Genomic DNA, 12677 nt, shown 5'->3' with positions numbered 1-12677 from the left:
GGAACCGCTGGAAAATTGATGTCGCTATCCAACCGACACCGATCACAGGATTTTCCTGTCCAAAGGTTCTTCCGCGTTCGGCTCGATGATCCGGACGTCGAAGATCGATGACGATCAACGTTTCCACGCGATCATCTCGCGTCGGTGGGCCATGGCACGAGCTATCAGGCCGTGAAATTCGTCGCGTTTACAAGCGCGAGACGGTATCGCGAACGGGAAGAGAGCCAGGACAAAAAGCCACTCTAAGCCTAGACTTCCTCTCACATATTATAATGTGACAATTTCGACGTGAAACGAATAACGGTTGCCAAGCAAATGAGCTATAGTCGATGGAAGATATACAGGCCGCGGAGTTGCTTGTGCCTCGTTTGGCAAGCGAGTTGACACGAAACGAGAGGAGGCAAGGCTTCGAGTTGTGCCTCAGCTTTGTCTTAATCGCGTCGGAAGACGTAGAAAGCTACTCAAGACTCTGCGTGTCGTACCGAATTTACACTGTGTCTATACGCACAGAGAAAACAACTGTACGTCCTATTTCACGCGTGTTTGCTAACGAAGGTTTACAAAAATCCGTATAATAATTTCAGAGTTCTCGATTTTTCGAGTTACCTAATACTCTACAAGAGGAATATAACAGCGCAACAGCAAATAAATAAAAGATATTAGTAGAGAGATCTTTCCCTCTTCGCCTCGCAGATATTTCACATCTCGAACACGTGCCTATTAATTAGCACAAGTTTCGCAGGAAGCAGAATTTCGGGGATGATTGAGAATCCGAGACCGAGAGGGGTTACACGAAATACGATGTTTAAATATTACTTTGGAATATGTAAATGTAGGTTTATGCGAGGCCAGTGAAAGAACATTTCTCTTTGCTATTTGACATGTCGAAGAATCGATTTAAACGAAGGGACGGGAAAAAGTATCTCGTAACCGCGGATGTCCCAATGGCCGAGTGATATATCGCCAGGTGTATTTCACCGAGGGAAGATCGAGTCATTGGAAAATCGTAGCTGCAGCCGCGAGATCGTGCACCGCCCAGACGAATTCCCAATATAAATATTTGAGCCTGCTGGATTTTGCGGCGATCGACGCGCGCCCCGAAACGAGAGCTCGGTTCGTTTGCCTTTCGAGAGGGAGGACGTGGTTTCCGTCGGGACGCGTGCACCACGTTCTTGCAATTCGCTGATTACTTTTGCGATTGAAATCGAGACACCGCCCAGTCGCGGTGTGAAACGACCGTTGGTCACCGACGTGCAGGCACGACTGAATTTTCTTCATAACGTAAGATATACCGGAACGTCGGGAAAAGAATAAAATCGAATAAACACCAGACAGGTAATCTCGAAAAATACGTATAGACCGTTTTCTCGGGGAAAACCCAGCGAGAAATTTGAACGGGAAACCTGGGCAAAGAACGAAACGAATTATTCGATAAAATTTGAATCGAGTGACACGCGTGTCGCGATTAAAACCTCGCGTGGTCCGAGCCCGAAGCTGAAAATGATCCCAGAAAGCATCCCTACCTCGCGGAACCCGCATCAATTCAACGAAACGAGGAGCCGGCGTCTTCCAAATCGTCAAAATTTTCCCCCAATTGGCCCAGACCATCAACGAATGAATCAACGTCCCGTGTTCCAGCTCCGACTCCCCTTCGAGGATGCTGCCCTGCCGGGAAACCCGGCAGAGAAGGTGGAAGCGCAGGAAGATTATTTTCAAGCTATTCCCGGCCGTATCCATCTCCGGCGAAAGCCGTTCCGCAAATTGGCGTCGAGTTATCCAAGTGGCCGCTGACGACCGGCGTCAGGAACGAGGAGGAGGCAGACAAGAGGCGGGTATCGGGCCGGTGGGAAAGAGACGGAAAGACATAACCGCGATAGCTGGATTCCAAGAGGGGGTCGAGTGGATGCGGATACTGCAGTCGGCCAGGTTCGATTTCGCCTCGACGCCGAGTGGATACGCCGTGATCCAGGAACTTCCACTCCTCCACGGGCTGCGCAAGTGTACGACTAATCTGGGGTTAAGCCTGACTCGCGAGACCGGGAGAAAGAGAAACGGCGAGGGCGAGAGCGAGAGAAAGAGAGAGAGAGAGAGAGAGAGAGAGAAGTCGACGAAAGAGAGAGAGAGAGAGAAAGGGACTGGAGAAAGCGACGAGGGGGTGAAGAGGGTCGGAATTAAGCTGAATCCCAACGTGGGTTCGGCCCATAACCCAACTCGCACACTGTGTACCGGAGATGCACTAGCCTAACTCCACTTAAATTAAAGCAATCTATCCTGCGGAACTCTTGCGCTAAGCCGGCAGGTTAAGCGACCGATTACCGCGCGGGAGAGGCAGCCGGTGTCGTTTTCGTAAGCTCGTAGCCGGCAGCCGCCCTGGAAAACCACTTTCCTTTACTTTCCACGCGAACACGTTGTCGCCTCGTCGCCGAGGATTTACTCCGTTCGCTGCTCTACACGCCCACCTGTCTCTCCCTTCCCGGCACCACCCTTTCTTAGGGGTGGATCGCGATTCACGAGTCCGCGAATACCGCCCATCGATTCCACGCGTGCCACTGATATCCGCGCCGAAAGCTTTTTCCGCTTTGGCAATGCCAGTTGATCGTGGGTATCGGGAAATTTAGTTTTCCGTTAAGAGAGTTGTTCCGTAGGTGATTCGAGTTTGGAATCGTAGTATAAATTAATAACGTTGTTACCCATTTGTCACGTTTGCTTCGATTTGACGAAGAGCGCGAATTCGCTGCACGCGGAATTTTTTGAAACGAGATTTTTTTCTTCGAGGAACGCGATTACACCGATTACCCGATTAACCGACGAAAGGAATTAAATTAAACGAGGGAATTTCGAAGAGGAGTGGAAATAAGAACGATTTCTCTTCGAAAATTGTTTCGACGGTATAGAAACGGTATAGATACGCGTATCGACTCTTCCTTGTTCCTGTTTGTTCACGCTTTGACACCGTCTTTCCTCTTTCGAGCAGCTAAACAAAGGCCCGTTTGATTTTCATTTCCTTCTGAAAGCCATTTACGGCCAGTGTTTAAACGGCTCCACATTCGATTCAAACGAGAAACGAGTTTGCACCGCGACACGTAACATCCCGTGGCTCTTTCATCTACGTGTTTATTCTGCGCGATCGTGAGTTATTCGATACGTCGCAGACATAAGCGAATGGAAATTGCAAAATCCCCGATTGTAAGGTTGTGACAGAGTGCAATTTGATATGTCTATTTTGTCAGGATAATAGTTTTAGTTAATCTTCCGTTAGGTAATGGAAAATTGTAAACAGGTTTGCGATTGCGTGTCGGAATGTTAATGATTGCCCGGAGAAAATTGCAGTGGTGGATCAAAATCAACATTCGGACGGAACCGTAGGAAAGTTATTACGTTCAACTTGTAAACCATAATTCTACGTCACGGACAAGATACTCGGCGGCAAACGAGGCAAATGATCGAAGATAATAATAATAAACCGTGCAAGAGATATAAACCCTGTCTGCGTTAATAACCTATCCCAAGTTTCGCGAACCTCTCCGTACCAGACTGATCGATGAGACGAGTCTGCGGAGACGCGTACCCAGAAATGGAGGAAAAACGAAAGGCATCCTCGTTTTCGCGTCACTTTCGCCAAAGTCTTCATCCAAGTCGTTAACCAGTCGTTCCGATGGCGTAAAACACTCGCCCAGGATCGCTCGTTTCCGGCGGAACAGCGGCGCAAAGTTTGCCGGTTGATCGCAGTCAGCTCGCGAGGAGAAGCCATCCCTCGTTACGCAGCAACGTCCGTAGATCCTGCCGCTAATATAATCGGGCGAGTTAGCGTGGTCGTTTCGCGCGGCATCGTATCCGTGCTCGCTCGCGGATTAGTTAGCTACCGCTCAGAAATTTCGGAAATCAAGTTAACGCCCGTTACGCGAGCCGTCGCGACGCGTCGTGTTAATTCGCGGCGCGGCGGTGCGACGCGCGCGAGAACGAGCGGGAACGACGTTGAAGCGATTAAATCGCGGCCGAATGCCGATCTGAAATTACACACGGTGCACCGGTATTACTGGATCGCGTCGTGTCGGATTACGGCTGCATTTCTGTCTTACTTGTCTTACCCGCGACACGAACGCAACGCGGGAACAGGATACCAGGGATAAAAGGGAGAGGAACGTCTGAGTGTCTGCGCGTTTTCTTTCCATTTTTCCTTTTCTTTCCTCCCATCTCCCCCTCTCTTTCTCTCTCTCTCTCTCTCTCTCTCTCTCGTTTCTTGTCTTTTCGTCTTCTTTCCGTGTTTCTTTTATTTCTTCCCCCCTCGTCGCGAGTCGCCGCGAACGACGACAGAGGACGAGGGAAAAGGAAGGGTACGGGGTTCGACGGTCAACGCGAGAGCAAACGAACGGCAACGGGGGGAAAAGAGAGGAAAAAGTTGATTCGCCGTGCAAATGGAAAGCGGCAGGATCTAAATGAAGAACTTAGCCTGTCCTAACTGCGGTTGAATTACGCGGCGGCTGCTTAACGCGTCCCCGACCACGTTAATTACGTTAAACTGCCGGCAAGAATTAATTTCGCGGGACGGAGCTTTATCTCGGAGAGCGTGGACAAGAAATGGCGCGCGATAAAGGGCGCCCGGCGCCACCCTTGCCTCGCCGCGAAATTGTTTGATTCGTGTCGCCTTAAATAAGGACGGATTAAAGCCGATGGGACGAGTAACGAGACGAAAGCCGGGGTTATACGTGGGACCCGGTACCGTTGCTTGGAAGGAAGAAAGGAAAGCTCGCTTTCGAGTACAGATAAAGATTTATGTCGCGCCGAAGGGGTAGAGAAATCAATTTGGAAAACGTTTTACAGCGGGTATGATTTCATTGGATACGTTATGTCTCCCATAAAATGCACACGTGCTATTTATTAACGTCACTCCTCGCTGTCATGCATTTAGAAATAATTTAACCGATGCCTAAATGTTTCATGTCCGCGATTGTCATTCGACGATAATTCACGAACGATATCTACGTTGGTTAGGAATGCCCGGAATAGCGCTGGGTTTTATTACGGTGAGCTATCGATACGTCTATACAGCGTCGCGGTTACGAAGGAATCAAAGAGGCATTCACGATTCCTAGAACGCAAGATTCGAGTTACGATAATTGAAAATACCGTGAGAACATTCCACCGAGTCAAAATTGTATCATACATACCGAGGAACCATCGATCGCGAGGTCAGAACGCGGCCAAAATATTCGGAAATTTGAACCAAAAACGTGTCCAAGATGCGGGGATTGACGAGCCCTTGAAAACGCATTTTGTTCGAAATCGATATCTCGATTGGTTCGGAAGATACAAAGAATCGAAGCGAGACATTCGAAATGCATAGGGGGAGTGCTGAATGGCGTTTGAAATTCCAGGAAACGGCCTGACCTACTTTTTCTCCGGGAAGTGCGTACGTCGCTAGTAGGAATAGGAAAAAAAACCGCTGACTCAGTGTTTGTCACTGACCAGCGCACAGGTGCAGCGCTAGGGGCAGGCGAGCGACGGAGAGCGACAAGGAGGTCCGAGCGAGCGAGCGAGACGGAGATAGGGAAATATTAAAAATTACGTTCCGCTTTAAACGACGATAACTCGAGAACGGTAAGTCGGATCGAGATGAAACAAAAAGCGTTTTAAAGAGGAGAATTCCCCGTCTCCGAGGATCGTGTTTCATCGTGCTCTGACAACGCAATCAGGTTTCACGCCGGTGTAATGTTATCCTATTTTCCGTTCCATTTTTCAGTCTCGTTCCTTGATTATGGCAATACGGTGATCGGTATTGTTATCGTCCAACGATGGATAATAAACGTGATAGACATATGATCGATAGGATTGAAAAGAAAATGGCAAGTTTGCGGAATAAAATATATCGCTGTACTTTAAGCTCGTGATGTTCGGTGATACGAAGTTTAATAAGCTTTTCAATGAATTTGCCATAATTTAAAACACGTGGACGTTTATGCGAGATATATGTACGTAACGATGTCTCCGTTTCTCCGTGATATTCCGTGGGAGTTTCTGCGGAATAATAAAAGTGATATAGGAAAACGATGAGCGGATTGTCGATGGATTTATTCGTATGGGTTGTATGCCAAGAAAATATGCTCGTAGATCACGGCGACGGAATCGAATTTTACGCAAGAAATCAAATTAAAGTCACGCCGGAGACAATTCGATTTCAAAAATCGTCTTAGGAGAGCCCCGATAGCTATTTCCATATAGATCACAAATGTAACTTGGTCGGAATCGAGTTACGCTTTATCGATTCGAGTTTTGGTTTAAGTTGTTGCCAGGCCGGGAAAAGTATGCGGAACGTCTAAACCTACGGTGCAATTTCAACCATAATTTCGATCCATCAAAAGTATGTGACAAAGTTATCCGACGATTCCCATAGATTCTCCGCTACGCGCTCCAAGTTTCCGGATGACCGAGCGGAGGAGTAACGCGAAGATTTCAACACGCTCCGCGAGTGTGTCGGTTTTCATTGCGACCTAATTATCCCGGGACGATATCCCCGTGAAAATCGTAAAATCGTGATGCCGGGGTTTAGAAAAGTTTAAACACGGAACAATCTCCGGGGAATAGTGTCTGCCAATTTCAAACTTTCTCCGGCTAACAGCAGAATTTAACCACGGATCGGAGGATAAATTTATTTACCGCGAATACTTTCCAACGCACTGTCGGCTCGAAAGAATTTTTTTAATCGTTTCAGGCTCGACAGACTTCAGTCGAAAAAAAAAAAGAAGGAAAAAGGAAAAACAGAGAAAAAATTGGAAAGTAAGGAAGTTGAACTTTGCGAACGATAGTCCGTGAAAGCTTCGGCGCAATCAATCATGCAAATCGTGCTCGTTGCAAAATCTCACAATTCCGTGTCGGATTCCATATGGTAATGCCGTTAATATCCACCAGGTATATCGATATACACGCGGATATACGTGTATGTATATATTCTACGTACGCAGCGAGAGGCTCCATATTTGAAACAAAGGATGAGCGGCAATCTGGCTGGCTCCAGCCGTGCGCCATTGATTATTTATTAACGATTAATTGGCTCGTATTGATCTTTGCACGCGCGTCGCTGTGCGAGCTCGCGTTATTGCAACGTCATTTCGCGCGATCATCAAAAAATCATCGAGCCAATTCGGGTCAAACAATCATCTCCAATCACCGTTGTCGCGCGAACAGAAAACTGGTTTAAGTCCTGAATTCATGACAGCGTGACGAATCGATAGATTTTATCTATATTAATATCGACAGAATTATTTTGGCAATTTCGCAGATTGTCCACAGCCGAAGAATTACTTTTAAGCGAGCGAATACAGGCGTTCGTGCGCTCGCGCGCCCGTCCTACGATATCGATTCGTCGCCTAACAAAGCGCATTATTTTCCGCGTAAAATCGACGGCCAAAACAACCGGCCAGTTGTCGCAATTACTAGACAGAGAAATGGAAATTCGTGCCTTCGAATCGAACGGCAGACACCCAGAGTCAGAGAGTCCGGCGTCGTTTCGCGGACGAATTGCGAATGGAAAATTAACCATAACCCCCGCCATAGTTTCTCACTGCGCCTAACTGCCGGAATATCACAGTGAATAACCGGGAAAAGGCTCGTGGATCGCGTAATTTCTGAACTACGATCTACGATGGAACAGTATTCGCGATTATCGCGCGTGTTCCGAGTCATCATCGAAATTGCACGATTCGGCGCCGTTAAACGGAACGAGCTCCGATCGAATTAATTATCGAGCGTTGTTAATTACTAGATTCGAGCGATAAAACGCAACCCCGTAAGCCGGTCGTTGGCAGCGGTTGAATGAAACGAAGAAAGGAACGCGCTGGATCGCACAGTCGGGGGATAAAGGGAGAACGCGTTCGCGCGATGGAAAATTTGCAAAACACCGGATTTCAATTATCCGGCCGTGAGGCGGGAGTCAAAAATACCAGAGGGAATGAATTATAATTATCAAATGGTACGAGTGGCGCAGAGACCCGTGCTCGAAAATTAAAGGACGCGCGGGAAAAATTGCGGACGCACTCGAAACGACTCGCGGTCTGTTAATTGAGTCATTACAAGCGCACCGACGCCACTGCGAAATTCGCTGTGCTATACACGCCGTCGTTGGTAAAGGCTCGTTACACGCTATGGGACCACATGGGAATTTTTCCGTCTATCCTTGCCTCGTATACCTTCAAAAAATCAACGAGTCGTTGGAACGGGTAATTTATAATTCGATTCGGCAGATAATCAAATTCGATTAATTAAAAATAAATTGTAATTTGTTCCGCGTTTCGAATTATATTCCGGTCTTTGCAGGAAGATTTGAAATATTCCATCGTTACCCTCTTTCAACCCCTTCCGTATCTTCAATTTCGAAGCGAAACAACGATACTCGAAAAATGCGGCGAATAATCCGTGCGAAATGAACCAGCTCGACAATACCCATGGTGATTCGAAAGTTAAAAATCGCGTGATGATCTTATCGCTCGCGTCGCTCCCCTTCAGACGTCATCTGTTACGGAAGCTGCGTTTTTGTGTCACAGGAATTATCATCGAAGGAAGGATGAAAAGCGACCGGTTGATTGTAATCGGCGACCTAATTGCCGAGCATTGTTCGCCACGGTCCGCGATTCCACGTTACACGATTGCGCGGCCGATGTCAGCGGGACTGTGAATTTTCGACGACGATTCGTTTTCGAGCGGCGAAAACGTGAAAAGAGGGAAGAGAAAAAATGCCGGGAGCAGCGCGCAACTGCCTAGACGTATCGAACCGAAGGCACGTACACGTCGGTGTAAAAAAAGCTATTTCTGTTTGCGTGTCTGGCCGCGGCGAATGCAGAAAAATGATTTATCGCCGGCGAGATTTTGGCCAAGCAATCGGAAACTCGAGGCAATTTCAAGAAGTCCCGCGCTCGAAACGTCTAATCGGGCTGGCTAATGATCAAACATTTCTGCTGGGCTACGTGACTGTATATAGAGATAGGTTTCGGGATTTCGGGGGTGGAGCTGGTTTAATTTCGCTCGCCCTGCTACGATGAAGTTTAAGCTTCTCGGGTCTCGCGGAGGAGAGAAGAATTTTTATTAACCTCATCTTGCAAACGGGGTTCGTATCGACTCCGCCATTTTTAACTCATTCGCAGACGTAACCTTAATTGGCTACGCGAAATATTTTCGAATTTACGGGATAAGGTAACCAAAAATGAGCTCGCGTGCTAAGGGTTAATATAGGGTGGAATATAAAAATGAATTTATGGAAATTTATATTTGAATGTACTATTTACGAAGATGACTAAAACGGACTCGACGCTGCTATAACAAGGTTAATTCGTTTCGCGTGGACGCGAAACTACATTAAAGGAAACCTAGAATTAACGCAAATCGACAAAAACAGGGTGACGAAACATTCGCGCCGTACGAGGGTTGTTCGAGTTTATTAAGCTGTGCTCCAGAAAAGCCGAGTTTATAAGTACATCGCGTTACAGAAGCAAGATAGAGAGAGAGGTGTTGATAGAAAATTTCCTTCTTTTTCCTACACTCGGATATTTGCATATGCTCCAGATACAGAGCGACTGTTCATACGCGTAACTTCGTTTAACGCTTTCGATCGAATTAATCTCGTCCTTTGGAGTGGAGTCCCGTTTCTCAAAGTAGTCGCTTCCTACGAGGATCAGACAATCGGTTCTGGCCGGGTGCACCGGAAGCAAGGTCCAATTGCTATGGGGAAAAAAGTATTCAAGCAGCTTTTAAATCCGAAAGCGTACGCTACTGCCATCTACGCGCTGACGTGGAAAACTAGAATCCAGCGAGAACGACGAATTCTCTGCCTCGTGTGCATGTATACGTCGTGAGAGGCCGGATTTCCCTCGAGCCACCCCTTTGTACGGGAAAAACAACCTGTCGTGTAATCGTCAGCCGGCGCTGTCACCGATTCGACTCGCACGCGAAACTTTCCAACACTGTCTAGACATCGTTCTCGGCTCGCGATTGTTATCTTGTTATTACAACAAAATCGTTCCCGTCCCGAGCTTGCGAAACTAGGCACCGGGTACGAGACATCTGACAGCGCTCGATAACTCACCGATCTCGTTCCCGATTTTTTCTCGTGGTTTCCCTGCGAAACTGGCAATCGTCTTACCTGAAACAAAAGAGAAAACAGGAATTGAACGACGCTCGTTAACGAGATACTTTGTTGATAGTCGTGCGCAGCGTTGAGGGATAGAACGGGGAAGATTCAGGGGACGACAGCTGCTTTGTAACGCGAGAGTTACGATGGCGTCAGATGTCGTAAGCACGCCACGAAGAAACATAGTTGCACATATGTTCGGAAATTTATTAGTCTCGATGAATTTAAACGAGTACCTAACTATAGCCTCGAATCCATGATAATCCCGAGACAAGAATCTCCCGCTGGAATTAACAAACGGGAGGGTGGAAAATCTCGGAACGTTCTAGAGACTAGGATCTCGTCGCGATGCGAATACGGAGAGAAGAATCGAGCGGAGAGCGAGGTTGAAATATCGATAACGCTGCGTTTCGAGATCAAAGCACGCGAGTAAGACAAACCCAATGGGAATTTAGTCCCTGGCTAATTTTATTCCGCTGGAGCGACTTTGAGAAATTCCACGCTAATCTAACGCGTTCATCTGCATCAACCATCAGCGGATATCGTTGCATCTTTCCGCGAAGTTTATGGGAAAAAATCGTTAATCGAACGCGTGGAACGATCTTTATCGTCGAGACCGTCTCTTCGTTAGAGTCGACGGTTTCGCGAAGAGATATCCAATTAAAGTTTCGCGATCTCTAATTTCTCGATTCCGTCGATGCCGTAATAGGCGTACATCGAAATCGTCTCGAAACAAGAACGATAGCTATCCTAGAGTCCGTCGTAAATCACCGGCCGATTCGATCGCAGCGAAAAGCTCCGCATCATCCGTCTCTGACAAAGTGTAGACCTGCCAAGGGATCTTCCGCTGTTGGGAACTTCCGGCCGTTATTTACGGGGTCTAGATTGGTGGTACTTCGTCCGAGTTTCGGCGCGAAACGTGAGGTCGAAATCGCAAATTGATCTCGACTCGTTTCAGCGACGGCCGCCTTTTATCGCCGCCTCTCTCTCCCTTTCCGCGGTATAACTCTCTCATGCTCGTTTCTGTCTTACGAAAATTATTTCCACCGACTATGATTGTGCGTTACGTGCCCTAGACCGGAGATATCGCTTCTAATTTGCGTGCAGAAACCTGTATTTTCCATATAACCCTCGAATTCGTTTATATTTTGCTTATGGGACTCGTAGACGCTCGAAAATGTTTTCTCTGATTAATAACGCACGCTGACAATTAAAATTAAATCTCGCATTATCGCGAAAAGTTGACAAAGTCGTCGAGGATCGATTTGCTTTTATATCTAATTAAATTCGAATACCTTTTGTTCCGCGGGGTACTTCGATTCGATGAATAAACGACTCGCGAATAGCCTCTAATTTCGTTTAGTGGTTTCGATTTTATTTTCGGAGATATCCGAGTTACGGCGTTCATTGCTCGATTTTATTACGTATACATATTTAACGATACCGCGATTTATGCGGGAAAGGAGTCCACTCGGTCTGCCGTTCCATCCATACGTACATACCTCGGCTGCGCCAATTCCTCAACGAAAGCACATAATTAATTCACCCATAACCCCGTATACCTTCCACGTCACGATCCCGCAAATCCTGAAACGCGATCGAACAAGGGTTATTTTATTCGGAAGTTCTGCTTCCGTGCGCGCGTAAAATCCCTGTCACGCGCAATCATCATAAAAAGCCGCGGGTATAAGAGAGAGAGGAGAGGAGAGGAGAAGGGGCGGGACAGAGGGGGAAGAAAAATCATAAATACGCGAAGGAAGGGGTTGGCGTGTAATACCATTAGCCGAGCGTATCTCTCCAATCACGGTCGCCCTTAAAAAAGATTTCAATAAAGCCGCGCGACGTCCACCACGAGGAGAGGACGTAATTCAAGCGTTCTTATCCGATCGCGGCGGCTCGATCGATTTTCCCATAAGTCCGTGCGCTGTATCGCCTCCGTAAGGAACTGCCGGCGAGCATAAAAGTTTCATTGGATCCAACGGACGCTCGTACGTTTCGCTCGATTCCCGAGCTAGGCTAGGAACGAAAGGGAACGAGTCAACGAGCCGACCAGGTGGCTAACGATATATTTTCGCCCAGCGTGGAACAAATGAAACGATTATACGAGCGTACCGGATCGATCGGATGTCGGAGCAAAGGTGCAAGAATGCGAGCAGCCACAGAGCCCTAGAGCGGCAGTGTAGGTCAGACATGAATTCTTGATACCCGGAGCTTCGACTTAACCGCAGACACCGGCTCTCCGGTGCGCGCTCCGCAACGCTGCCAACCGCCAACGCCTCCCTGACAATCCCGCGGTATGTTAACGTCAGTCCACGGCCTGTTACCAACTCTCTGCCCGGGTACGATTGATCCGCGCGCAGGACAGCCGACAGAAGAAAACGCGTCCCGTGTAACCGGCTCGCACACGTGTGTCGCATCGCGTGGTGCGTGTGTCGCGTGAATCTTTGATACCGAGCTCGTGATACGATCTCACCGGAGTACCGACGCGTCGGTTAACTGGTCGGATCGAGTGATCGAGGATGTACAGGGTACGCGAAGCGAATTCGGTGTCGCGGTTCAG

At 47.8% G+C, this 12677-nt stretch overlaps 1 protein-coding gene across 8 annotated transcripts in view; it reads right to left on the bottom strand.

Annotated features, from left to right (window-relative positions):
• Positions 1 to 12677, bottom strand: part of Rbp6 (RNA-binding protein 6) — an 805438-nt gene that overhangs the window by 547910 nt on the left and 244851 nt on the right. Inside the window, exon 1 of one of the 8 annotated variants that reach the window (XM_017901079.1) lies at positions 10073 to 10093. The exons of the other annotated variants lie outside the window; for them this stretch is intronic. The gene's annotated coding sequence lies outside the window, so the exon portion shown is untranslated. Of the gene's footprint in view, positions 1 to 10072; positions 10094 to 12677 lie in introns of those variants that run through there. 8 annotated transcript variants of the gene reach the window in all.

Source organism: Eufriesea mexicana, unplaced genomic scaffold (assembly GCF_001483705.2).
Source record: "Eufriesea mexicana isolate 0111107269 unplaced genomic scaffold, ASM148370v2 scaffold1385, whole genome shotgun sequence".
In the NCBI taxonomy this organism is placed as follows: Eukaryota; Metazoa; Arthropoda; class Insecta; order Hymenoptera; family Apidae; genus Eufriesea; species Eufriesea mexicana.
Note: the sequence above shows the minus strand (reverse complement) of the source record. Positions and strands in the feature narration are given on the sequence as shown.